This window comes from Ciconia boyciana, chromosome 4 (genome assembly GCF_034638445.1).
Source record: "Ciconia boyciana chromosome 4, ASM3463844v1, whole genome shotgun sequence".
In the NCBI taxonomy this organism is placed as follows: Eukaryota; Metazoa; Chordata; class Aves; order Ciconiiformes; family Ciconiidae; genus Ciconia; species Ciconia boyciana.
This window is the reverse complement of record NC_132937.1, coordinates 57965158-57992161: the sequence shown is the minus strand read 5'-3', so window position 1 is coordinate 57992161 and position 27004 is coordinate 57965158. Positions and strand designations below refer to the sequence as shown.

At 42.4% G+C, this 27004-nt stretch overlaps 1 protein-coding gene across 1 annotated transcript in view; it reads right to left on the bottom strand.

The window, feature by feature from the left end:
• Positions 1-26442, bottom strand: part of APBA1 (amyloid beta precursor protein binding family A member 1) — a 98540-nt gene extending 72098 nt beyond the window's left edge. Inside the window, exon 1 of the mRNA XM_072859086.1 lies at positions 26315-26442. The gene's annotated coding sequence lies outside the window, so the exon portion shown is untranslated. The remainder of the gene's footprint in view (positions 1-26314) is intronic.
• Between the last annotated feature and the right edge of the window lie 562 nt (positions 26443-27004).

Sequence of the window (27004 nt, the reverse complement as noted above, 5' to 3'; positions counted from 1 at the left end):
TTACTAACACTGTAGAACTATTCTTGTGGGCATTTTTTAATCAATGCAGTTTTGTTATATTTTTGCAAAAATGCTACAGTAATGCAGTGCAGTGGTATATAGCTTACATTTAATTGACCAGCATTTAGCTGATCAACATTTTCACAACATGCAACTTAGTTCTCCACTAATAAAAGGCATGTCACAAGCTGGCTTTTCAGCAGTTGCATCACACAACAGCTATGGCACTGTCGCAGGCAAAACCATCTTGACTCGGGGAATTTTACTTCATTTCACCTATTGCAAGTTAACATAAACTTCTGATGACTGATTTGGGTATTGAGAAAAAACCATAAACAATTAAACACTTACGGAAACACTCTTTGTCTCCCTTCTCCAGGCTCAACTTCAGTCCAACACCTTTTCTTCCCCCATCCCAGTCTCAACTTCTCTTGTTTCCACCACGTTACACTTAGTCCCTCCCAATTCCTATGGTCAAGCAACAAGCAATGCAGGAGGTTGACGCCAGTGTTGTATGGTTTCTTTCTTCTGCTCCTTGCTTCCTACTTGTCTTCCTCCACTACTGCTTGCTTCTAACTCATTTCCTCCACTCCAGCTCGAGTTCCTCCACGGGCTGCAGTCTGTCAGGGGTGTCCCTGCCCTGGTGTGGGTCCTCCAAGACCTGTGATCTCTTGGGGCAATGTGCCCCAGCCTGGGTTGCCTGGGAGCTGCCGTCCCTTCGGAGTGACGTTGGTCCAGTGTGGGTCATCTCCTTCCAATAGTGCACCTCCAGCCACATGTCTCCTCTGTTTCTCATCCCTTCCAGCAGCCACTCTCAAGTAAGTCTGAGCAGCAATGCCACATGCTTCCCTGACTGGCTGAGGTTTTGGTGCACAACAGGTTGTTTTCATGAGTTTTAGACCTGGCTGGAAGTAGCCATGACTGGCTGTATTGGGTTTATGTGGCAAGGTTTTAGTAGCAGGGGAGCTGCAGGGCTGGCCTCTGTGAGAAGAGACCAGGGGCTGCCCCATGCCATGAACAGAGCAATTCATGAAGGACTGTATCCCATGGGAGGGGCTCCACGGTGAAGCAGGGGAACAGTGTGAGGAGGAAGGAGCAGTAGAGAGGAGATGTCATGGACTGACTGTAACCCCCCATTCCCCATCCCCCTGCGCTGCACAGGGTGGGGAGAAGGCAGAGGAATCATGAATGAAGGACTGAAGTTGAGCCTAGGAAGAAAGGGGTAGGGGAAAAGTGGTTTAGTTTTGTCTTTGTTTCTCACCATCCTACTCTATTTTAAATTGGTAATAAATTACATTAATTTTCCCCAAGTCAAGTCTGGTTTGCTCATGACAGCAACTGGTAAGTGATTTTCCTATTCTTTATCTCACCCTATGAGCTTTTTCATCTTTTTTTCTCCCTCTGTCCTGTTGAGGAGGGGGAACGTGAGAGCAGCTGGGTGGGCAGCTGGCAGCCAGCCAAGGTCAAACCCAGCACACTGGTACAGGGTAGTTCCTGGTCTCTGCAGAGCTGCTCTCCACCTCCTTTTGTCCAATCCTGTATCATTTCCAGGGGCTCTGCCACCCCTGGAGCAGGGCTCAGCCTTTGTCCTTTTAAAATTTCATCAGGTCCCTGTTCTTCAGTTCTTCTGAACAGCGGCCCTGCCCTCCAACATATCAACTGGTCCCCCCAGTATGGTGTCATTAGCTAAAATTTATGAGAGTGCTTTTTGTCCTCTCCTTTGGGTCACTGAGAGAGATGTTGAACACAACAGGTCCCAGGACACACCTCTCTGATATTGGCCTCTAGACAGCATATGAGCCATTAACCATGATCTCTGAGCCTAACCATCCAAACAGTTTTTTACCCATCTGCTTGTCATCCCTCCCAGACTGTAATGTCCCAGATGGACATAAGAATATTGTAGGAGACAGGGTCAAAACCTTGCTAGAGTTAAGGTAAGTAACATCCACTGCTCTCCCACTGTCTGCAAACCTGGTCGTTTTATCACAGAAAACAATCAGGTGGGTCAGGCATGATCTGCCCTTGGTCAGTCCATGCTGACTGCTCCTGATGTCTGCCTCCTCCCTCACCTGTCCAGAAATGTGTTCCAACAGGACTCGCTCCAACATTTTTCCAGGGACAGAAGTGAGGCTAATCAGACTGTAGTTTCCATGACTGACTCTTTCTTTTGAAGATGGGTGCAATGTTTGCCTTTCTCAAGTTGAGAACCTTGGGACCTTTCCCAATCTGCATGACCTTTCAAAGATGACAGAACAGCCGTGCAAATTCTTCCAGATAAAAACTTGATTTCTGGAACACAGACAGTATAAATGACTTCTGCGTAGTCACTAATGACCCAAAACTAAAAAAAAAAGATGGAAAACAGTTGTACTTGAACCAGAATAATTCCTGATTGCTCATTTTTAGCACTCATTTACTTTGTATTGATTTGACACGTTATTGTTTTGCTTTCGTACGATAAAAGAAACTTAATTCCAACTTGAAACGCTCCCATAAATTTAACTATGCTGCTCTCTCTGAAAGCTCTAGAAACTTTACACCACACCAGACTTTGGCAAGATGTGCCAAAGTACAATTTGGATTGAAATTCAGCCTACAGAAATGCTGAGATAAACTAATTACGTTACCCATTCATTTATACTGAGGCTCTCTGTAATACTACAGAGAGAGGCATAGCATAAGAATGTGAGCAGAATGGATTTGTGGATTACATTTGCAAAATAGTACCCAACATATTGCAGTTCACTCTCCCTTCCTGCATAAGCAATTTCCATTTGTGTTCTCTCAGGCATACTGTTCTATTTGTGACATGAACCGAATTACATTGCTATTCTCAATTACTTAGAGATATGACAGTATTTCGCACCAAACCAATCTCCTTCAAATTTTTCCATTTCCTCTGGGAATTATCTTGGACATTTTCCCTAATGTAGAATCACTCAGTAAGCAAAAAGGGAGAGCAGAGCTAGTTTTAGAGACAACACCCAAGGAAAATTGAGCAACAGCAACATCAGCCTGCAGAACTGATTACTCCAGGCTTCAGCTGTGCCTTTGACATTATTAATTTGCAAACATCTACTCTCCTTTTAAATTGCATCACAGAACTTGCATTCAAAGGAAACAGGCAGGAAACAAGCCATAATCACAGCTCACAGAGTAAATTTGTCCGAACCCAATCCATGCCCCACCGTAAGTCAAAGCTTCTTGTCAGATTACCAACCACACAGGATCCATGTCAGGTGAAAATACTTCACATGTATAGACGAGTGTAGAGGCTTCAGATTCTGACAGAGAGAGGCTCAGCCGACCTGAGCTTTCTGTGATTTCACATCTAATTGAAAAGCAAGAAAGCCAGACTCCTTCCCCTCCACCATCCGCTTACCCACATAAAGCGGATGCTCAGATGTGTTACAATTTTTAACCAACAGGGGAGACAGCTAGCATTCAATACAGAATACAAATTAACAGGTTTAAAACACTAGTAAACAAGCAGCCATTACACTGGGTTTACAGCCCTCACTTAAAACCACGAACTGTAAACAGACTCCCTTTTCAGATGCCTCCTGGGTATATGTCGTAAGATTTCAGCTCAGTATCTAAATTGTATATTGGAAATCACTGGTTACAATTTTGACAAAGCTGTTGGTATTCTCTCAAACACACACATGGTTCTTACCTTGCCTGCTACAGATTACATATGAAATCTAATCAGTACAAAGGAAAAAATAACAGATGGAGTCAAGAACTATAAAGGTAGTCATAGAATGATATATATGAGTATTGTGATGGAGGTGCTCTTTCCGTGAACACTTGGGATTACTGCTTCATAAATTAAAACAATTCTGTTGCTCAGACAACTCAAGCTCAAATCCCTATGGCTTTCTATGTTTTGTCATCTAAACCACCTTCTATTATTACTACAACAAAATTAATTCTAGCACCTGAAGAAATCCTGATCAGACAAGAAATAGAATAATCTACAGTGAGCTACACAAGCTATGGTTGTCCAGTACACACAACTGCCTAGTTAACCGGTGGCTGCCAAATTTATATATAGATGAGTTCAGCTTGTCGTCTTCTCAGAGGAGAAAGTCAATGCATTTTCCCTTTATCTGATCATCAGCTTCATTAAAAATGAATGGCTTGCTTTATTTTTCAGGTCTCTACTCTTCTTCCAAATATGGCTGGAACTAACCAGCAAGGGTACTGCTGGGAGAAAAAAGGAAAATGGAGGCTTGTGCAAATTTCTCTATAATAGCAAGTTGGGGGGGAGGCAAGAGGGGGAACGTTTAAACCCCCTCCAGTGGATTGATTTTACCCGCGTCTACAAAAACAATCAAACGGCACAGTTCTGTGACAGCATACCAAAAACTCTGCAATCACTGAGTCATATCTTGAGATGCCATCTGACACAAACATATCAATGTCCCTGTCCATGAAGGCAGCATCAGTGACACTGATGACATTTCTGATATGTCTATTTACCCATTCTCAAAGGCCTCCAAGCATCAATGGTTACTTGGTCAGATTTGAGTGTTTCAGTATTCTTGCTCATGGTAAAGTTTTCCCAAGATCTCACCTGACTCTTCACCATTTTGGTGGAAGCTGGTTAGTTATACCCAGTTCTGCCAAACCAAGCACAGACTGCCCGCCGCCTCTTTACTGCAGCTATTTTCAGTGCCCTGTACGGACCCTCTCCCCTTTGGCCAAAACAATCCCCACTTGATAGCGGGGATTCACTCTTCATGGTCTTGCCTGTCGACTATAGACTTCCAGTAGTCTCCTTCAAACTCTCTCCAGCTGTCTCCAACACAGCGTGCCAAACAGGATACACCACCTGAGCCCTCAGCGAGTGTCCTTCGTGCCTCTCCTAAGGCTATGTTCCTGTTCTCTCAGTACAGCAACTGCCTTTCAGTAACAACTCGTCACTGACAACCCATCTTACGCTGTCACTAGCTGCGACCCCCGCAGAGGTTTCTGCCAACCTGCTCCTTCACCAGCTGCTCCCTCACCGCGGTACCACGCACCGTGCTCTGGTCCCTGCCGAAGAGCACCTCCCTCTCCCTTCCCCCTCTGAAGACTCATCCTGATCGTTTTTCTGTCCTCCAGCACCCTGGTGGGTCCCCCCAGACTGCCGCCTCTCTACTCTAGTTTTCACACCTCTAATGAGAATGTTGAGTACTGCTGACAAAATCCTGCAAAATCCGCCTTGATGCAGGTTTCCCTTTCAACAGGGAGTTACTAGGTTCCTCTCTGTGGTTTGCATAGTATGTCTTACGGCCAAGATTAAAATGAATCTCACAGGAAGCACAAAGTGGAATTCACCCAGCCTCTTCCCACTGCCACCGAAACAAACAAATAAATCTAGACCAGAAGCGTATCAGGAAACTTTCTGCAAAGAGAAGAAAAATACTAAATTTAAAATTAAAAAAAAAAAAAAAAGAATAACCCCAAAAAAGCTGAATTGACTGTAGGACAAGGATACCTTTGTACCTCACGCTTACCAGAGAAAAAAAAATTTAAAACATTGCCAAAATAATCAATCATCAAAACAGTCATAGTCTTTGAACAATTCTCCCTCAGGAAGTGGAATTAAAAATGTAGAAGGCAACAGATTAATAAAATCATACATTGATAAAATAAAAATAAATATTTAAAATTATTACAAACGGAAAAAAGAGGAACACTACAATTAGATTCTTTCTTACATCTTTAACCTGCTTTTTAAAGTAAATCTCTTGATTCAGCGTCGACAAAGAACACATACATCTCCTTAAGCTACTTAACCTTGTTCCACAGAGCACTGTGTCATACCAATGTAAGGCCCATGTAGTTTTGCACAAGGCTGAACGTGACAGAACGCGATGCATCCTGTTTTAAAACTCCTATGGACTGAATCGCTCTTTCACTGCAACAACACACAGAGCTCCCATTACTTTAGTACATAGGCACTTCACAGAAGAACAAACACTAATTTATAATAACTAGCAGCAGGCTAAAAAGGCCTTCTTCTGCCGCTAACCAACAAGTTTTCACCCATGAAAGATGTGAGAAAACAGGGACAAAACGCCTCAGTTCAGGTTCAACCAGTAAACCCTGCCATAGCATACATACCTGGTTCTGCGCTTCAGCAGTAAAAACCCCGGTACTTAGGGAGTGCCAGTGTGACACCACCAAAGGGCATTCCTGACTTCTGAGACGTGATGAAGTACCACTTCCTCCATGAACAATACTGAAGAGCATCCTCTGAGAGAGGCATCAAAGAAACCAGCAAGCCATTCTTCAAATCAAACAGGAACGGCAACACTAACACTAACAGAAGGTGGTATACTTTTGAAGGCAGATCATTATCTGTTCCTACAAAGGTGGAGTGGGACTATCGTCTGGCACTCTTATGTCTCCTGCTTAAGTGGAATTAACAGCGATTAACTTCTGAATGAAAATTTATCGACTGGGAAAGAATAATGGGAAATTGAGTAGAAGGTCAAAGCACAGGTTAGAAAATTAAAGAAATTTCAATCTTCTGAGATCCAAACAAGCTTACTATTCAATCTAAAGTTTAATATTAAACTCCTAACAACAAAAAAACCCACCACCACCCCCAAAAGTGAGTAGCCTCCATAGCAACTGCATACTTTCCAATATGGCAGAGTTCTTTCATAGTCTACCTTAGCAATCAGACATACAGAGCGAAAACACCATGGTATTGTAGGAAAAGGATAACGGTGGAGAAATTGTGCTGGCTTATTGTTGTAAGGTGGATAAAAATGCTGGTGAGAGACACACCCAGTTATCATCATATGCTGTGAATAAAAGATGTCCACTGTATTTTCATCTGTCAATTCAGATAATAATATCCAAGACAGAAAACAAAATACAAAAAAGGAAGTCCACATGCTACCCCTTTCCACTAAGCTATGCTAATACATTAATTTTGATGGCTTAGATTCTGTTTCATGGCAGTGCTTTTCACTTTTCGTTATACATGAAATCAGCCCACTGTCTACCAAACCTATTTCTAACTGATGAGTTTTCCTCTCCATAACCCACTACTTTTCATTGTACAGCAGTAGTGGCACAACCACTACTGATGGCAGGGATTCAAAGTTATTTCAAATGTTTATTGAAAAATGTCAAAAGAAAATACTTTAAAAAAGCAAAAGTCTGATTATCACAAAGTTCTATATTTTTTCTAAAGTAACAGAAAATATCTCCTGAAGAGCTCATTCATTTGTAAAAAATTGTTTGTGCAAATAAAAATGTTACTATTAACTTCATGATCTTTTTATGAAAGAACACTGCAACTGCAAAATGACAAGTGCTAAAACTATGAAAAGTCATAAAAGGTTTCTAATAATCTCCCTCAGTAATTGTTTATTCAATTAATCATAACTCAAGTGTCTGTGAGAAAGAAAAAGGGAAGTAAAAAAGGAAAAAGAAGTAGTCATGGTCTGATATATAGTGTATTCAGAATTACAGAAGAAATTTTCTTTTTTAAAAGCAAAACATTTAAAATCTATTTTTAGATACATGAATCCAAATTCTGTACTTCATATAGCATCAACTCTTTAAAGACCCATACAGAACCCAAACAAACTAACACAAGAGTTCACCAAAACCACAACCAAGAAAGAACTTCTTATAAAATAAAAACCAGATGAATGTTATTTTATCTAGAGGTGAGCAGTTTTGTGGAGAGCCTATCACACATGTGAAGTGTACATAAAGTTTTTATGCAAGCTGATATTACTCAAACAAAAATGCAGAGACATAATTAAAGCTTCATTAAAGATTTAATACATTACGTTGCTGATTTTCAATTACTGTTTACCAAAAAGAAAACAAAGAACCACACAAGCTTATAAGATTTACAACCTGGGCATAATATTACGCTGAAAAAAAACCCCCTATGATTAAACAGACTGGAAGGTAGGCTCTTTTATTAGGTTGATAATCCACAAACAATACTTTAAAGTGATTAAGCATTTCTTTATTTCCAATCCTTAAGTTTTTAGCCACTGGCCAATTTTAAATTTATTTTATAAGAGTCTCAAAGATAATGGACTTCCTATAAGCTTCACGGGCAATCCCGGTTTATCCTCCCAGTAGGGGAAAAGCGAGCAGAAATCTGGCAGCGGCAGACAGACCGACCTGCAGGCATGACCGGGCCAGCAGTTCAGCGGTTCTTCAGCCTGGTGCTGTCCTCACCCTCTTCTGCTTCTTGACCAATTCCCTGGCTTTCTTGGGAGATGTGTAGTAAGGATATAGGGACTGGGACAAGAAAGCAACAGAGCAGTAAAAGAAAGGCAGACTTATTAAATCCTTATGAATCTTATGAAAAATCGGGTTCCATGTGTCCTTGTGCTTGTGTAATTCCTTACGGGTCTTCTTCTCCAAAGCACCAGGGGAATCGCAGTCCTGTGGCTGTCTTTAGTGCATCACACAGATCTCCAATGCCAGACTCCCTTCATTTAACCAGTCCTGGCTTTGGATCAGACCCAGCTCCCAGATCCTCTCATGGAAGCTCTTCCCTATAGTAGTACTTTCACGTCCGTGCTTAAAACCTTGCCAACGTGTCACTTATAGGGTGGGCCTGATGCCAGACAGAAGACCCGCCCATCCCCTCCCCAGCTTCTCCATGATGCTACACAATAAACCTGCTACAGATTTACAAAGCACACCCCAAAATCCCATGGGAAAAGCCACGAGGAAGCCATATTCAAGAGCTACACAAGGGTTCTGCATGGGACATGCACAGGACATAGAAAGGCCATTTGGTCTCTGGCGGGGAAGGGATTGTGCCCATTCCCTGAGAAAAGCTGCGCTAGCCAGTCTTGTACCAGGTTTCCTAAATTCACTTTCAGTCATCTCCAAACATAAACTAACTGTATTGTGAAGGTGAGCAGTCCAGGCAGGTTGCTGCTTTGAATTATACAAGAAACTGAAAAGGCTTTACATTTTAAAACACCTGGAGCTGACACAGTTTTACACCAGTGTCACAGGGATCAGAAGGCATCCCACCTTCGCCTGCCAGGTGCTGATGCCGGGGCAGTGGAGGAGGTGTGCAACGCACTTATAAGTCATACAAGGGAAGATACACCGTTTGTCTGCTGTAACCTTATCAACTGCAGGTTTAATATAAGAGATCCTATAAAACCAGCCAAACACCATACTACCCAAAAGTTTAGCTCCTTCCCAGTGTACAGAATCCACCTACTTAGCAATCATTTCTTTGATAAATAATGCTCCTGCTTGGCTTTACTCCAGGACTGATTTCTACTAAGTTTTGCAGCCTGCCTATTGAACTTTGCTGGGTTCTGACCAGACCATCAACTAAGGACAAACTATGACAGAAAGAAAAAGATTAAGCACAGGAGTAACTGCACAAGAGCACTTCTTGTGCAGATCAGAAATGCAGATCTAGTAGTGGCAACTCCTTGAAGGGGCATTTTCCCATCCACCTAATGGCTCCAAGGAGAAGTTAAAAATATATCCAGAAAACAAGGCTAAATGGTGCCTCTTCCATCCCAAAAGCATATGCAGAATTTCATTACTGGCTTTTGTATTAATCTATACATTCTGTCACTGTAGACAAATGACTGAAGAATCCTGCACAAGAAACTCTCATGATGCTTATTAATGCCAAAAACACTGACTAAATTGTGTGGAAACTTAGAAATAAACAAACAAAACAATAATTAAAAGCTTTTGGAAGGTTCTGTACTCCATCTAAAGAAATCCATCCACGTTAAAGGCAGGCAATTTAAAACACCTCAGTCTTTTATGTGGAAACTACTACGTAACTATTGATTTGGAGTACTTTTTTCATTCTATCTACATTCCTATAAATAAGATCTGGCTAGGAAACTATTTTTTTTTTTTAATTCCCTCAAGCTTCATAAACCTGTACATTAATGGAGAACAATTTTTAGTTGCTCATAATAAAAAATACCTTATTAACACCAAAATCGCCTTAATACAGCTGCCTAGAGTCCAAATTGACTAGTATCTGGGTTTGGGATTTTTGTGGGCGGTGGGGTTTTTTGTTTGTTTGTTTGTCTGTTTTTACTGTATTGGTCAATAGATCTCCAAACACACACACACACAAAAAAGAAAACCAAAACCAAACAAGCAAATCGTTCCAGCAAGAACAGAATCAAAACTAACAACATGAGGAAAAGAGACAGAAGAGTAATAAAGTAATTTTGCCTGAAGAAAGATTTGGATAAGGATTTGGACTATTTAGGAAACAGTCGTTTCAGCACGTTTGTTCTCTTACAGATTTCTTTGGGTGTATTTCTTTCCCAGCTACAAGCAAGTGTACAAAATTTTTAAAAGTTTTCCTTGCTTTTGAGCTCATCAAAAAGTTGAAAAAGCTATTAATCAACTGAGCCATTCTGAATTTAAGAGTGCAAGCATGACAAGAGTATGGGATACAGCTCACAATGAGAAAAAAAGAGTTACTTAAACAGATTTTGTTTGAGAACAGTAAAACAAAAAAAGAAATGTGGAAACTTACGTAGCAAAACTCCTTGCAAATAGAATATGGGCATATCCTCCAGAGATGTCCACAACGCCTCGGTGCCACTGCTCAGTTCCCAAGTAAGCCTTTGACAGTGACAAACACATGGATTAAATACTAAGGATAGACCTCCAGTTTATTCTAAATAAATGTGGCTCCACAAAACTGAGTATGGCTTTTTGTCACTGACAGGGTTATAGCAGAGCTACAGAGATTTAAATCAAATGCCTCTAGACTGTTTTTTCCTCATTAAAAATATTGTTTCTTCTGCACTCCTGGAGCAAGTGAAAATCATTGCTTGGGACTTGGCTAGTTATGCTAGAAGCAGATCAGTGAGACCTCCTAAATCAAAGGATCTTTGAGAGTCTCAGATATTTTCTATTTCCTACTCAGGTACTTTTTCAAATTCCCAAGGATTTGCAATCCTGGGATCCCCAGGAAGAAAATCCCACTTAGGGAAGATATAGCTACACTCAGAAAGAATGCTGTTGATAATACCCTTCACTTTAACTAATTTCCTCCTCAGAGATTTTGGATGTCACGGCTCAAAAGCATAAGCCTCAGCTGCTACCCAGGGCTTCCACAATGCCACACTCTGCTAGCCTATTCATTGCTCGGAAAATGTCAGCGTGCTCATCTCTGTGGGGCATTTCTAGGAGCTATTCTAGAGCAAGCAGTAAGTGAAAATGTAAACAGACGCATGCAAAGTAATAACTAGTAGCAAAATAAACTAAGTGCTACTTTAAACAAAAAAGGTCATCTCCCACACGTGGAGAGGATTATCAATTCATTACTTCTACCCTTACTCCCCCAACACTGAAGCAGCAATGTCACCTTAATATTTTTTTGGTCACTCTACATAGAAAGAAACAAGTAGAAGGACACTTGGAAATATTTTTCATTTCCAGGTATTTGTAGCACTTTTCACACGATACACATACAAGTTAAACCTCTGCACAAGCTTCAGTGAATTTAGCCAAAAGTCATGGAAGACTGTGAATTGCCTTAATAACAATCCCCAGGCATCAGGCAGTAGTTGTTTAATTACATGTTTTGTATTTATTGAAAAGATAAAGTTAATGTTATTCGAAACGTTAGTAGATTCCTGGAAGTCACAAACTCTGCACCTGAGCTGCCCTACCATTCCACCACTCTCTCAATGACTTTAGATCTGGGTTACATACACTGGGTTACAACGTCAACAATTTATTATCAAACTTAGAAACAAAAAACAGAAATAGATTTTGTCAGTTCCCTGGCAGATTTTCTGGTCTGCCTTCAAAATCCTCAAAGCTACGGTGTGTCTTCAAACTCCTCAAACTACTAACACAACACAGGAAAAGTACAGCAGTCGCGAAGCACAACTGACAGGCAGACTACCAGTACAGCAGGCAACTTCTGTTTCACTGAACAGGCCTCCACATCGGAAACCATCACTGCAGCAGCCTTTTGGGTCACCTCACCAGAGTGAGCAACCCACGCACAGCACATGGCTATGGGAACCACACTACCTTCTCCACCCTACTTCACCGTTGTTCCAGTTCTACGGATCTGGAAAGGTCTGGCAAATTAATGGGTTTCACACAGCTTTCAAAAGCAGGACAAAAATCTTAAAGAGATAAAATATATCAGTATCTGCTGTATACCTCTTATAGAAGCTGCTTTATTGGAGACTGTACCGTTTTTCAGCTCTGACTCAAAACTTAGCCTCTTCTTTGGCAAAAAAGTTGAGGGAGAAAGGGAAGGAGAAACAATATGTACAACCTGCTATACCGTTAAATACTTGCAAGCAAAATACACCCAAGGAATCAGCTAATTCAATGGCATGCTGTACAGTAATTTTCTCAATTCTGAGGAGCACTGAAGCCACAACACCAGTTCTACACAATTGCAATCACACCATTTGCAGTCGAAAACTCACCACTCAATAGATTCAGGCTTGATGCCTAATTATTGTCTTTTGGTCCTGCGCAAGTATGGATTGTGAGTGCTCAACAGGCAGCACTGCCTGCTTTGCATGCTGAGGGTATTACAGTGATACATAAAATGTGTAAATGCGGGTATATGATGAAGAACATCATTAAATTTGGGATGACTACAGAGACAGCAATAGTCTACAGAAATAATGTTAATCAGTCTTCAGTTACTAACAAGCATTTGCCACAATGCCAGATTTTAAGAGCATGGGAAACAAGATTTAGAGAGAAGCAAACATGAGAATCCTCAGGGCTACAGTGGCACTGCTTGAACCGCCTGTGGGGAAGCGAGGAGAGATGTTCTGAAATAGCTCAAGGCATCTTGCAATCATAGTATCTACTTAATCTTTCCAGCAAAAAAAGTTTGTGTACAAACACACAGCACCTTCTTTTGATAGACAGCTGTGGCAGCCAAAGACACCTCAGCTGGAAATTATACTCTCCCTGGAAGTAAAATCTAACAATCAGGACCTGAAAAACTCTTTGTTGATCTATATTAACTCCCAAATCCTACAAGTAATTTCCAAACATACTTCCTAGCAATGTTTCAGTTAATCCAGCATTATTATCACAGTTTCTCCTAACCTTTAGAATTATTTTTTTCCAACACCTTTAACTCCAAAACATTCTTCTTTGTTCTACCACTTTAAAAAAAAATTAACTAACCCCCCTTCCCATGCTGGACATAATTTCATTGAGGGTACTTATACAGTGTTACCATTTTTCTCTTCATCTCTGTTTATCCAGCACCTGTATTGCGCTCCCTCTGCCACTCACTGTGCATCTATATGATCCTTACAATTTAAATGATTTTTCTACAGATTTTACTTTCCCTGTAATTTTTAAGGCTGAAAGGCAAGTAGCACAAATTGTAGTAATGTTTGGAATTACATCAAAGACAGACCCATTGGTACAGGGCGCACATGTTAGAAGCATTCCATTCACTTGAAAAGAAATTAAAAAATCACTACAAAGCATGACCATATGCAATTACACTATGATCACCTGTGAGACAGGTGATACTGACTCACCAGTAACTTCTGATCTTCTTTTGCAAGGATCAAACATACTAATGTTCATTCCTAGCCTGTACTATATTTTAATCAAACTTTAAATGTCAACCTAAAGCAGTTGACCATCGAAAGAGTCATGGACTGCTGCTTCAAGGGCAAAACTAAAATGGAAAATAATTTACCACATCACCAAATGGTTGTTCTCATGGAAAAAAAAGGTATCAGAAAACCACATCTGGTGACAAACAAACAAACAAAAGAGGAAAAGAAAATCTGCTTGTATCAGTTTCAAGGATGAAGTCATCCCAGACTGTGAAAAGCAAAGCCACATCAAAATCCCTCAGAAAGAGTTTATTCAAGTTGAGGATTGCTCCTTACAGTATTGTTGAAGCCCTTGCACCACTGAGTATTCACTTACCCAAAAATGTATCTTCCCTCACTCCCTGGGAGACTATTTTACAATGTTTTTTCCCCCACTTAGTTCTCCTTTCTGTATCTCACCCCATCATTCACAGTTGAGCCCTCCTTACCATACATAGCTCTGTTTCCTGCTGCTTCTGCCAGTGCTTTTTGGTTAGGAGGTAAGATTACTCCCCTTTATTAACAAAAAAGAGGTAACATTTCAGTCCTCTCCAATTACTAAGAATCACTCCTACCCTTTGAACATCCTTGTGTTATTTATTTATTTCAAGACAAACAACCCACATTGGAAAAGACACACAACTAAGGCAGAGATCAAAAGTTTGTAAGTTCTTTTAAAGCAAAGAGCTTTTATAGCAAGTTAGGCTCCAGCACTGGAAACTTGCTATTAAGATTCTAATGTTACCCTTAACTCAGTCCCTGTGTTCCTTGTTGTCTCTCTTCAATAGGTCAAAAACTGGCAGAGTGAAATCCTTTTCTCACAAGAGACATTAAAACTGACTAACCTTGGACTTCTGTCATGTCTCAATTCAAAGAGTTGAACAAACAAAATGTAATTTTCACAGGGTAGACTAATAACCCAATTTCTGCTCAACATTACTATAATTCTTTTCTTGACAGCATAAGGTTCACCAAGTAAAATGGAGAAAGTTTGCTTCTGCATCCAGGAATGCATTTGTCCCTAATGAATTGATAAAACCACATGAACCCTCATATAAAGCAGTGTACAATCACAGAAGCAACAACGGGGTAACTTCCTTTGCTAACTGAACACTACAGAAGTGCCATGTACTTGATATGCAGATGGTAACAAGAGAAACTGTGTCCGCACCTGTCACAACAAGGTCTTCTATTTCTGTAATTCACTGAGCATCTTTATTAGTGTGGTAGAAGAAAACCAGATGCCATCTTATTCACGTACCTACAGATACCAATCCAACAATATATTCAGCATTAATTAAAAAAAAAAGCAAAATTGAGAAAAAATTATTTCTTTGACCATAAATTCACTAGGCTACAGAAAATGGAAAGACTTTCCCCAAGTCTGGAGTATCAGAGCTATGCAGAACGGTAACCACCCACTCCCAAGTCTTTAGCATGAAGAGACAAAGATTTATGTAGACGCTGTGGGCCACTGGCTCCAAACTGGACTGTGAAGCTGTTTCTATCACAATGGTGAAGCACCTGCCAATTTTTAAGCTCTAAGGTTTTCCCAATAACCCAGTCCATGATTCCCCTATAATTTCCAAGAAATAAAGTTATTTTTTTCTGAAACATATGTTTCTAGATTAAATGCACACCCAGACATGAACTCACTCAACTCTCTCCACATGTGTCCTCCACAGGTTCATCAGATCCTTTGCAAAGGCGTTTTTTCTAACCTCAATCCCTTGCAGATAAAAATCCACCATTACATCATTGCTTTTTCTTGGGGAATATGTCACACGCACTGGGAACCCATGAATGCGGCTACATTTAGAGGCAGAAGAATTAGCCTCCTCAGGACAAAGAAGAACAAATGGAAAACATGATGACGTAACTTACAAACCAGATACAGATGGAAGGGAAGAGAAAAAAGAAGAGGATTAAATCCTCACCACATAAAATTCAAAGGCATTTAAAATACAAACTACCCACAGCAAAACTAGCACAGATACACACCAGATGCAGAATAAAATGTATACGTGAGGTTACCTTCCAGACCTTGTCACAAGCACCATGCACGTGCAGATGGAGCTGAAGGATGACAATGCTATGCCTTACAAGAAGGAATTCAATTTTCACATGCTACACTTAGGGACCGGAAAAATAAAATTGTAACTAGCACACAGGAAGGTTTTTCTGAGGTACCTGGGGCTGAGACTGAAGAATCTGCAATCATAAAGATAATCCTGGAAATACAAATAAAAGTACTGCTATCATCCTGACTCCCCAGACAAAAACTGGCAACAATACCACCGCCATCTCATAAAATGCAAATTGAAATTGGTATATTTTCACTCTGTGCTTGCTTCTGACACTGAAATGCCTCCTCACAAGTGAAAGTGTCAAAAATCTCATCGGTTCTCTGTGTCAGTGCTTGATAAGCTACAAACATCAGCAAGAACAGATCCAGGAGCCACTAAAAGAGGATTCAGAAACCACTGCCTGTGGGGAAAGCGTATCACAGCTGATGAGCAACAGAACAAAAGACTAAACTTCTAAGGCTTTAGTCTCTCCTCAGCAGAAAACGGCTTCCAGATTTGCACCCTTGAAGCTTAACATGTTGATCCATACGTTTTCTCTTTAGACAGGACTGTAACTATAAGATTTGCTCTTTGGATAATAAAAGCATGGTAGAGATCTTTAGGGGGGTTCCTTCCTCTTGGTAAAAAAAGTTTGTATTTCACGAACGTTGTTCTTAAACAGGTGTGGTCATGGGATCTTAGAGTGTCTTCAAAAGATTCAGTTAATAAACAAGTGCACAAGAGTAAACAGACTTCAGAAACTATAACAGTCTGAATATATAATATTCGGGTACAAGAGTAGGTGCTTTTTATACTGTATGCTAAGTCCTCGTTATGTATTTGGCATTGGCTTGGTTACAGCAAGTATGAGATAACTCAACTCACTAACATGCTGTGTCATCAAAACTCACCAGATGGATGCTCCAGTTACACGAAGTCTCTTCCCTTCCCCACTCCTCTCCTCCAAACAGGATGCAACTTTTAAAGAGTGATGACAGGCGCCAACATGGAAAATCCTATGTTGATAATAACTTACCTACCAAAGCGTGATCACTGCTGCACTTTAGTCAAAACTAATGGTAAAATTTGGTCTTCATCTTGAAACCATTTACAAAGCTGTACTTGCCGCAGTGCTTGCAAGGCTTCAGGAAGGGCTAGTCTGACCGGGGTGCACACAGAATTATGCACAACTGAAAGTCTCAGGCAAGTTTGAGTTTTTTCCTAAATAATCCACTCCTGACACCAACCTCATGCAAGCTCCCCTGACACTGCCTTAACAGGTGACTGATACTTTTTTGCATTTTCAACATCCCAACTTGTCTTCTTAGGGGAGAAAAAAAAAATTAACTAGACTCCTCCCTTTCCCCTATTCTCCCCCCTACGCACATGTGTCACCTGTAGACTGCTGCCGCTGGACAGACCGACCACAAGCGTGGTGCAAAGCCTCTTCCTCGTTGGGTGGCACCAGTGGAAAACAGGTGGGTTTCGAGCAAAGCTGCGGCAATGGACCGCTGCCTCACACTGAGCAACTCTTCTCTGCAAGCAGAGCCTTCCTTCCTAAAACCCACCAGCATTTCAGCCGGGTCTCCCATGCTGTTCCAACTAAGTATGAATAATTATAGGTGACTTCACAGCACACCACTTCACACTTGAAAGATCTGATGACTTTGTATTTGCAAATGTGTCTTCTCTCCGTAGCACGAACCCCCACAGGTGCCAGGCAAAGATCAACAAAATCCACCCAAAGACTTCATTGGATTCTTCTCAGAGCCACTGAAGCAGTGAGTTTTATCTGGATTATCAGGTATGCCCACTATTCAGCACCTCACTACATCTGAAAAGCCAACACAAAAAGGATGCCACCAAGGTTTGCAGGCTACTACGCTGTAATAACTGTGTGGGATATTGCGAAAGGCCATGAAGCTGCAGGATTCGTGTCATACATTGGAGAGAGGGAAAGTCTTCAATGCACAGAGTAAATAAAGTGATGGTAGCTGTGCAGCTAATTGGAGGAGGTTAGTCTTTAAGGGCCATGTGTCTGATTTTTTGACATACTAAGCATTAATAACGAAGACACAGAATGTTATAAAAATGGAAGAATAACAGCTTTTTTGTGTACTGTTATGAAGTCTTTGCAGTTCATATGATTACTAACCCTTCAGACTGACTTTAGAAGTACCTTAACTGACTGAAAAAATATCTTCCTCCTCCTCACATCACAAGAAGCCCTGAATTATTCAGCCCCACCCTGTGAATTCCTTCCCAGTAATTTCACCCTCTGGTTTCAGGTATAAGACACCTACAAAAGTACTGTACATATCCCTCAGTTTCCAGGGTCCAGTGGCCCTAAAGTCACTGTTCTACACACTCTGCCATTTGAAAACACAAGGCCCTTGGACAGGCAGCTGAAAAAGTCTTCCTCTTCCAAATAAACAAAGTGCTGTTCCTTAATAAAAAAGGAACTCTTATCTTACTGCTGTTTGTGCTATTCTGTTATCCAGAGCATATCTAGTGTATGTATATAAACCTGCACCACAGTGCCTGTGGATGCCACTGCTTAGAAGACCATAACACGGGGTTTAACACTGCAGATCAAAATTTGAGTTGTGGGCTGCTCAGGTTTCAACACAGTTATATACTGGAAGGAAAAAAAAATAAAAAATATCTTTGGATCTCTACGTAAGAAGTAATTATCTTCATGGATAAAGATGCTGAAGAAAAAGTATCTTCAATAAAATATGAATTTGCATACCAGAAATGTGATATATAAAAATTGCCTTTTCTCCATGCACAAAAAGGCTGTTGATTGCAGTTTTAATTCCTAGAGAATCACCAAAAGGCAATCCTTTTTGGAGTAGAGAACTTAATACTTTTTTGAAAATTGACTATATGAATACTAACTGTATAAATTGTGCTTTTAATATTTACTTTCCATGCAACTGTATTTGCACACTGCCGTTCAGTTCAAAATGCTTCTAGTGGCTATCAGGGGGTAATTTATCCTGAGCGGGGTCTGACAGAGAACCAGATCTCCTCTAGGAAATGTTTTGTTATTCCTGGTCGACAACAGCTAACAACTGGATCCCAGTGACACAGGCACTCTCGTAATCAGTGCAGCACAAGCCATCAGGTGATGCTCCATGTCACCTGTGATAACCAATGTAACCCAAAGAGTTACCTGATACATTACTGAGACTACTTTTTATCTAAAATAAGCAGTGACACATGCAGCTTATAGACATCCTAATCAATTTATTCTTCTCTTCTCCTTTCAGCTTACTTATTTGGCTTTCCTTGAGACAAAAATTTTGTTTAAGACTGGGAGGCTGGGATATCTTGGCTCCAAAACCAGAAACAATCAAGTCAGTAGCTAACTAGAAATACTAGTTCTTTTTAATAAAGTAGTTAGATTTTAATCCAGAACATGTTTTGATGTATTGTACATTGCATTAAATGTGTGTAACTCCTAAAATACAGACGAGTTTTCTGTAGCCTTAATTACCTTTAAATTTGCATTCAAAAGCAGCTTGACCTAAGCTGAAATAAAGACATCCATTCTTTACAGTTATCTTAGGTAAAGAAATAAAAGGATATGTGAGAGTGTGTTAAGTGCCTAACTCAACTTTAACTGCAACTGAAACTGCTGGTTCCAAAATTGATGCAGCCCAAAGGGTACCACACTCAAAATACAGCACATTAAAACTGCCTGGCTTGGGCAAGACTTTAAACTAGGGCTAAGCAATCAGACTAATTATCGTAAGACTGTAGTTAAAAGTCTAAAGCCTGCACGTTGAAGCTAACGCAGAGACAACGTTACAAAGTACAGTGCTGTCCCCCTGGATCGATACCCAACTCCTTGCCAAGAAAGGATCGAGCCCAAACGTCTCTCCAACACTCCTTGCAGCCCTAGTATGGTCCTGCACGAAGAAGGTGTCAAGGATTTGGGGATTTTCTCATTGTTATGAAATAAAATTAAGCATGCCAAAATCTGAATGATGTCATGGCAATCTCTTAAGTGGATTATATTAATCATTTATCAGCAAGGGAAGATAATTCTTGAGCGAGAGCAGAACCCTGAGTTCATCTCTATTTATCACTCTGAGGCAAAAGGTACAATAGCTGTGGATATCAGCAATATACATGAAGTTTGTGGAAATGGTATGTAAAATGCCCACTGAAAATGCAATGGAATTACAAACCAGAGTGGTTTTACACTGACTCTTTTAAGTCTCTGTCAGCTCACCACAAAGTTACTGGGGGTGATTTTCTTCATTAGGTAAATGTAACTGCAGAGCACATAAACAGTAGGAATGCTGCTTAATAAATCTTTCATTTTTTAAAACTAGTGGTCTAATTTTTGAACTGTTGCAACATAATTTAACACAAAAAAATGTTTTCTAAACTTCTGGACATTACTTTTCTCTGTTTTGATCATCTTAAAAATCCAATTTAAAAACAAAAATTAAAAAATTACCCGGTCACTGGGTAAGCTAATACAGCAAATACATCTGTATTTCAGCCCTTTCCTGGGTGGAATGACTATGATAAGACGGACTTAAAGACCAGCACCCATCAGGAGGTAATGGCCGTTTCCCTCACACGGTAGACACTCTCCATCCAACACTCCCATCGCCCCAATGGCAGTGGCAGAGCGAGCAGCTCTCTGCATGGCGGCTCGGCCGGCCGAGGAGGAGGGCAGGTGGGAGGAAGGCTTGCCTCCAGCAGCCATGCCCCATCCCGCCGGGGCAGCAAGCAAAACCTTCTGCACACTCGTGTAGGAAACCCACAAGAGGCACGGCGCTTCGGCTTCAGAGCTTCATGCTTTAGGTAAGCCAAGAGCTACAAACATGGCATGTGCAGCCCTTGCCTTAGTCACCCGATTTGAGCAGCGCTTAGATCAGATGGCATTTAGGGATCCTTTCCAACTCAAGTTACTCTGTGATCATAAAAAAGCTGGTGTGAGAAAGCTGTTAAGAGAAGAAAAAAACCCTCAGCTCCCCACACACATCACACGAAATGTACCAATTTCCTCTTCCAGCAGTGAAGGCAGTACCCACCCTCCCGAAATGCACCTGAGACAGCCAACATATAGAAAACTACTGGTTTTGCCTGTTCTTTGGATTTGAAGAGTGTTAGTTAAAGCATTCTGTTTACGTTAGCCTGGGGAAGACCTAGAGCAAGAGCTTTTACCCTCCACTTCCTCCCCCTGCTCTGGCAGCAGCTTTTTTAGATATTACTCTCAGTTGTTCTTTTAAAAATGTTTTTCTAATTTAAATTTATTTAGTCTAAAGAAGAGTTATACTTAAGATTTCCAAAGCACCAAGATTCCAAACATGATCAAAGTCACATCAGAACAGACACTATATAAATACATGGTAACAGTAACACTGTCAGCAAGAATTGCAACTCGTATATCAGATTAAAAAAAAAGAAAATCCACGAATAAAACCTATGCATATGTTAGGGAAAAAAAAGTCATATTCATGTATGTTTTAAGTCTTCTATTATGTTCTGATTTTTTTTCCTCCTCCTTCTTTTCAAAGATACCTTCTTTTACCCAGCCCCTAAGGTCTTGCCCACCCAAATACCCACCAGTTTTTGAGCAAAATATGTTTCTTGTCAAAGAAAAACTCTGAATGACCACCAGAAGAGGAACAATCAGAAAACTTTTCTCTTATGTACACAAAAATGAAAATAATTGCAGAGAAACAAAATTCTTTATCCAGATCAATATAGGGTACCAAACCTGTATCTCCTAGATATTGAACCAGTACCTCAACCACACATATACAGAAAGGCAGTTCTTCCCCTGGTATACATCCCCAGCATGGAAAAAATAAAGCAACAGTGAGTTATTGTAGGGTAGTTGCTCAATCAATCTTGGTAGCAGATGGCCAAGCTTTGTAGACTCCATGGCTCTACTGTCCTGGTGTCTTCCTGATCTGTGCTCATCTTCTAGAGTTTAAAGTTTGAATATCAAATTCAGCAGGGATGTTCTTGATGCACAAAAAGGGTGCCATGGAGGTTCAGAAGAGTTTAATTAGTTGAAAAAAGAAAATACCACAGAATTCAGCCCCAATTCCAAGGATGTGCGGCTCATCTGTCACATTCACCCACAGACTTTTAGTGAAGTCTCTCACTCCCTACTCTCACGTTTTCCTCAGATGGGTGACAAGGTGGTCATCTTCTTACGAAGAGTAATTTTTATTGAAGTGCTCATTAAAAAGAAAGAAGCAAGTAATGCTTAATTGCTGGCTTATGAGCAAGATTTGACAGACCAAATAGATAATCCAAGAACATGTTGGACAGCATGGGGGCAGGGTACCTGTCTAAAAAAAAAATTTAAACACTTTAATTTTTTTAAACGTTCTGAAATAATTGGCTAAACGTTACAGAATGTCTCCTCCTTTCGCTAGGCAATGGGAAAAACAGAGGCTCCCAGTGAGGTCTACCTCACCTAGACTATTTATTGTTTTAAATACTTCTAATCCATTTCTTTCCCTAGTTTCCTTGATGATGTGCAAAACCCCACTGCTTATCCACAAACAGTTGCTTATACAGGCTTATTGGAGGACGGAAACTTCTCACAGTAAGTATTTGCAATTAGACAGAACACAGCACAGGAAACACATTGTAGGACATGATCCTGTAAAGGACAACACGACGGACCAGGTGAGATGCTACTTTCCCAGCGGCATCTCCCTATTGACACCTTGGAAACAGACTTGCACTCCTATTCCCACTCCTCCTCCCATGTCAAGATGGACCCTCTCCAGCAGAAAGGGTCTAGCGGAAAAATACCGCCGTATGGTCCTAGAGTATCCTCAGCTAAGTCCTCTGCCATCCACAGCTGTCATTACGCTGCTCCTGTATTTATTTCTTCAGAATTAGTACAGGTATTATCATCATTATTAGCCTGCATATGTGAAAGCAGCAAATAAACATATTCTCTAGGCCCCTTCAGTAAAGCAACAAGCATACAGCTTTTTTAGAAGAACACAGTCTCATGCAGTGGAAACAGAAAAATACTATCACACTGCTCTGAGCATCTGGCTTATCAAATCAATCAATACTATGAAGCAAAAATAATCAATCTGTTTTTCAGAAACCTTTAACCCCTATACAATATGTATTACATGCAATCTATTAGAAATAAATGAGCAGAGGGTTGTTTGCTAGATCTCTCATTAAGCAGGAATCTTCACCTTCTGTGAAACCAGAAAACCACATTTAAAAATGCATTACTGGAACATCAACGCTTGACTTAAACCTACAGTAATAGGATCTTGTTCAAAGTTAAGCTTCAGTTAATCAAGCTGCACTGTCTATGGACAACATGTATTAAACTATCTGAAGCACTTCTAATTTTTATTATTATTATTATTATTTATTTTTTTAAGCATAAGAGAAAAGGTCTGATTCTTCTAATTTGTAATCTCATATAAATCCAGAACAGCTGTGATCAATAGCAGACAATTTGTGTGCCAAGGGAAAAAATGCTGGATCTCATCTGAAGTATCTAGGCAATGAGATGCAACTTAAAAGTTTTAGCTCTCTGATTTTTCCTTCATTTTGTCTATTTGATGACTTTGAAGTGTATTTTATAATTTTTATTTTTTAACATGATCATCAGTTTGGGATACTAACCCTGAACTCACATACATGCAGTAACACCACAGAACCAGCATAGTGTGTATTTTCACAGTCACCTTTTCCAGATTTACTATTCAGTTTTCCTGAATTTTGTTTGCCATAAACACTACCACACACTGAGGCAACCTAAAGCCAAACAACAAAACCACTGCAAATGACTACCCACATTGGCCTGTTAAAAATACAAAATAAGCAGCTGAACAGGAGATCCCATTTCTTTGCACCCGCATGTCTTTCATGTCGGCTCTAGCACCGGTAGGCACTGCTTATAAAAAGAAAAGGCTAACTAAGTTTAAAGATGCACATAATCCTCATATTGCAGGCTTTTTAAGCTTAAGAATGTAAGCATTGTGTATGATTGCAGCTTAAAATGGTATCAAAGAAGTCAAAAGCCAATTCCTGGTCCAATTAAAATCCCTTCAAATCTCATATGCAAAGAAATCAGGCTTCTGGTTAGTGCTGCTTATTAGACAGATGACGCAAACTTTAGCCTCAAAATTAGTAGTCCCCGATTTCAAAGCACTATGGAGTCTTTATATCCACATAGAGCAAACAACAGGTTCAGGCTTATCTCCCAAAACCCACACCCACTTTCCCTGCCCCACAAGAATAAGGGCATGATGGACTACACCAAGATTTTCACCTCTGGTGTCCACCATGCCACCACATCCAGCATCACAAAATTTCTTCCAAAGTATTACTTCCTATGGTTTAAACACACAAAGACAGTTTTAACAAATAAAAAATTAGGAATGCATTTACACTCTTCCCAACACATAAGGAACTGCAAACTTATCATAAACAAATGATTGAGAATTAAATTATTAACTCAAGAAACTGTGAAAAGGATTTTACATTAAGTAACCAAAAAGAGTTATAGTAAAAAGCTTTCGTGTCTCTCCCGCCACTCCAACACACCAAAACTAACTTTTCTATCTACCTAGATGTACCAATTCACCTTCCCAGCATTCTTACATTTTATAACCAAAGGGCTAATCTGTGAATACCTTTATTTTAATAGCCTTCCAAAAGGCTGGCCTTGCATCTGTTAGAAGACAGCATAGTAGCCAGAAAAATTGCTATTTGAAGTGAGGACAATGCATTAATGTAAGATAAAAGTATCGCCTCAAGCTACAACTAGAAACGTCCAAGAAAACTTGGACCAATGAATTATACGATTCATACTACACAGCCAACCTTGAATTGCCATTACTTTGTAGAAATCAGTTTGGCCTAAAAGCTCACAGATGTCTCAACCTCAGATCGCATTTTCCAATGAAGGCAAGCTGTCTTTCACTCATTAGACATCCACAACATCCCTCCCAAGGTGCGTTAGAACACTAAATTTTCTGCTTTTGCAGTTTCCTGTGGTCTTCCACTATTATTTACTGGACACTTAATTTTTCAGTATAAATACACACAAATGCAGAGAATTCAACAGTAACTGTTCTCCTTCACTCTCAAACAGCGTTTCTGGGCAGTCTACCCTTCTCCCCGCCCTCCCTCCCCCCCAGTCTCTAATGTAATCTTACATTAGAGCACAAGGTAAAGATGCACCTCACTTTTGGCTATCTACATACTGCTAAGACGTAGCACCGAGAGAATAAACACATTCTGTGTCACCGTCAGTGTTTGGGAAAATCGGGCATCACATGCTTGTTCCAGCCATGGGCTGCAAAGGCAGGTGCAGCCAGTCCAGATTTTAACAGCAATGCAGCAGAACCTGGGGTACTGTGACTGGAATATTTTCCAGGGCAAGTTGGTTGGGACCCCATGGGCCACGGTCGCAGATGCGAAATTGCAGCCACCTGGGCGTACTCTTATCAGCTGGCGTAACATGACGCATGTCAAAGACAAGAAAAATGCTACATGCCCGATCTGCCCTACACCCACATTAGCTCACGCTTAATATATGCAGAGTCAGGCAAACATCTCTGCCTTGTAGTGCCTCAGCAGCTATGAAAACAGCCGGATCTGCAACGCGCTCTCTAAAGCAAACTGCAGTTCCACAGCCCAAAAAAACTACAACAGGGGAAAGCAAAAAGATGTTGCAGTTTTCCAGCCTAGGCCCAAGTTCCCGTCTCTCTTAAAAGGCAGCTTTACAGATGACGGCAGTAGAACAGGTCTCGGTAAATTGCTCCTGTTAACACTGATCTTTCCAGAAAGCAGATGCAGCACACAGGGCTGCAGTGACCACGACTGTGATTTAGGCGATCGTTACATCAAACTGCTTTTCCGGGAAGAAAAGATCAAGACGCCTTCCCTTTCCTGGAACCAGTACGTGATGGCAGGAGATGTCACCTCCCCCCCAGCCCAGGGATGGAGAGCAGAGCAGGCGACTCGCTGCACCCCACAGGGAGGACGGCAAGACCCAGGCCCCGCTGGATTCCCTTCTGCAAACCGGGACGCGGCCAGAGAGCCCGGCAGCACCTCCTGCAGGAGAGGGCTTTGCTCCCCGTCCTGCTGCGACCGTGACCGCCCGGCCGCAGAATCTCCACATCCCCCCACTTCTCCTTCCCCTTTTCGCCACGGAAAAGATGCGGGGTGGGAAAAAAACATAACTGAAAAAAGCAAAGCCAGCAGACCAGTGCAGTAGGGTAGGCACAGCTCCACGCAGTATTATGCCCACCAACACGACATGAGGCCATCCAAGCGATGACACGAGCGAGAGCACGTCACTGCCCGCCGCAGGCCGGAATCCAGGCATCCCCGTAGGCGCGGATGCCGCTCCCCGCAGCCCGGGCAGGTGCAGAGCCGCCCGCCTCGCCCGCAGCCGGGCGCACACGGGGCGCCGCGGCCCGCCCACCCCGGCCGCAGCCCCCCGCTGCCGGCAGGCGCCGCAGAGCGGGAGCGGGAGCGGGCTGGCCGCCCCCCGACCGGGCACCCACCCCGCGCCGCCCGCCCGCGGGCCCGCCGGCCTCCCCGCCGCCCACCGGCGCGGGGGGCGGGGGGACGACGGACGGGCCCCAACTCCCGCTCCCGGCCGCGGCCCCTCCGCACCTGGTGCGGGTCCGCGCCGCCGCCTCAGCAGGCAGGGCGGCTCCGGCGGGGGTGGCAGCGCAGCGCAGGGCGGAAAGCCCGGCAGCCGGCCGCTGCTGCTGCTGCCACCATCTTCCTCCTGCCGCCGCCGCCGCCGCCAGCACCGCCCGGCCCGGCCCCTCCTGCCGCGCCGCGCCGCGCCGCCCTCCCCGCGTCAGCGCGCCCGCCCGCGCCGCGCCGGTCCGTGCCGTGCCGTGCCGTGCCGTGCCGCGCCGCCCCCGCCCCGCACGCCGCGGGAAGGCGGCGCAGGGGGAGCGCGGGGGAGCGGGCGGGCGGGCAGGGGGCGCGGGGGTGGCGGCCCCGCGGAGGCGGGTAGAGGCCCGAGCTGCCCCGGCAGGCTGCGGGGCGGCCTCGCGGGAGCCGGCCGGAGGGGGCCCGGCCCGAAGGAGCGCGGCTCTCCGGGCGGTGCAGAAGTGGCCCCCGATAAAGCGCTCGGCGCTCTCTGACACGGCAGCTCTTGCGTGGGCAGCGGAGAGCGAGGGAGGCCCAGCGAACCTTGTCTTCTCGCCGTCCCTTCCGCGCGGGCCCGCAGCCCTGGCTTGCCCCAGGAGAGAGGAGCAGGCTCCCACCGTGGAGCTGCACGGCCTCAAGGTGGATGTAGCACGGCGGTGCATCCTCTTTGCAGCTGCTAGCCGGCCTCGGGCACCCTCC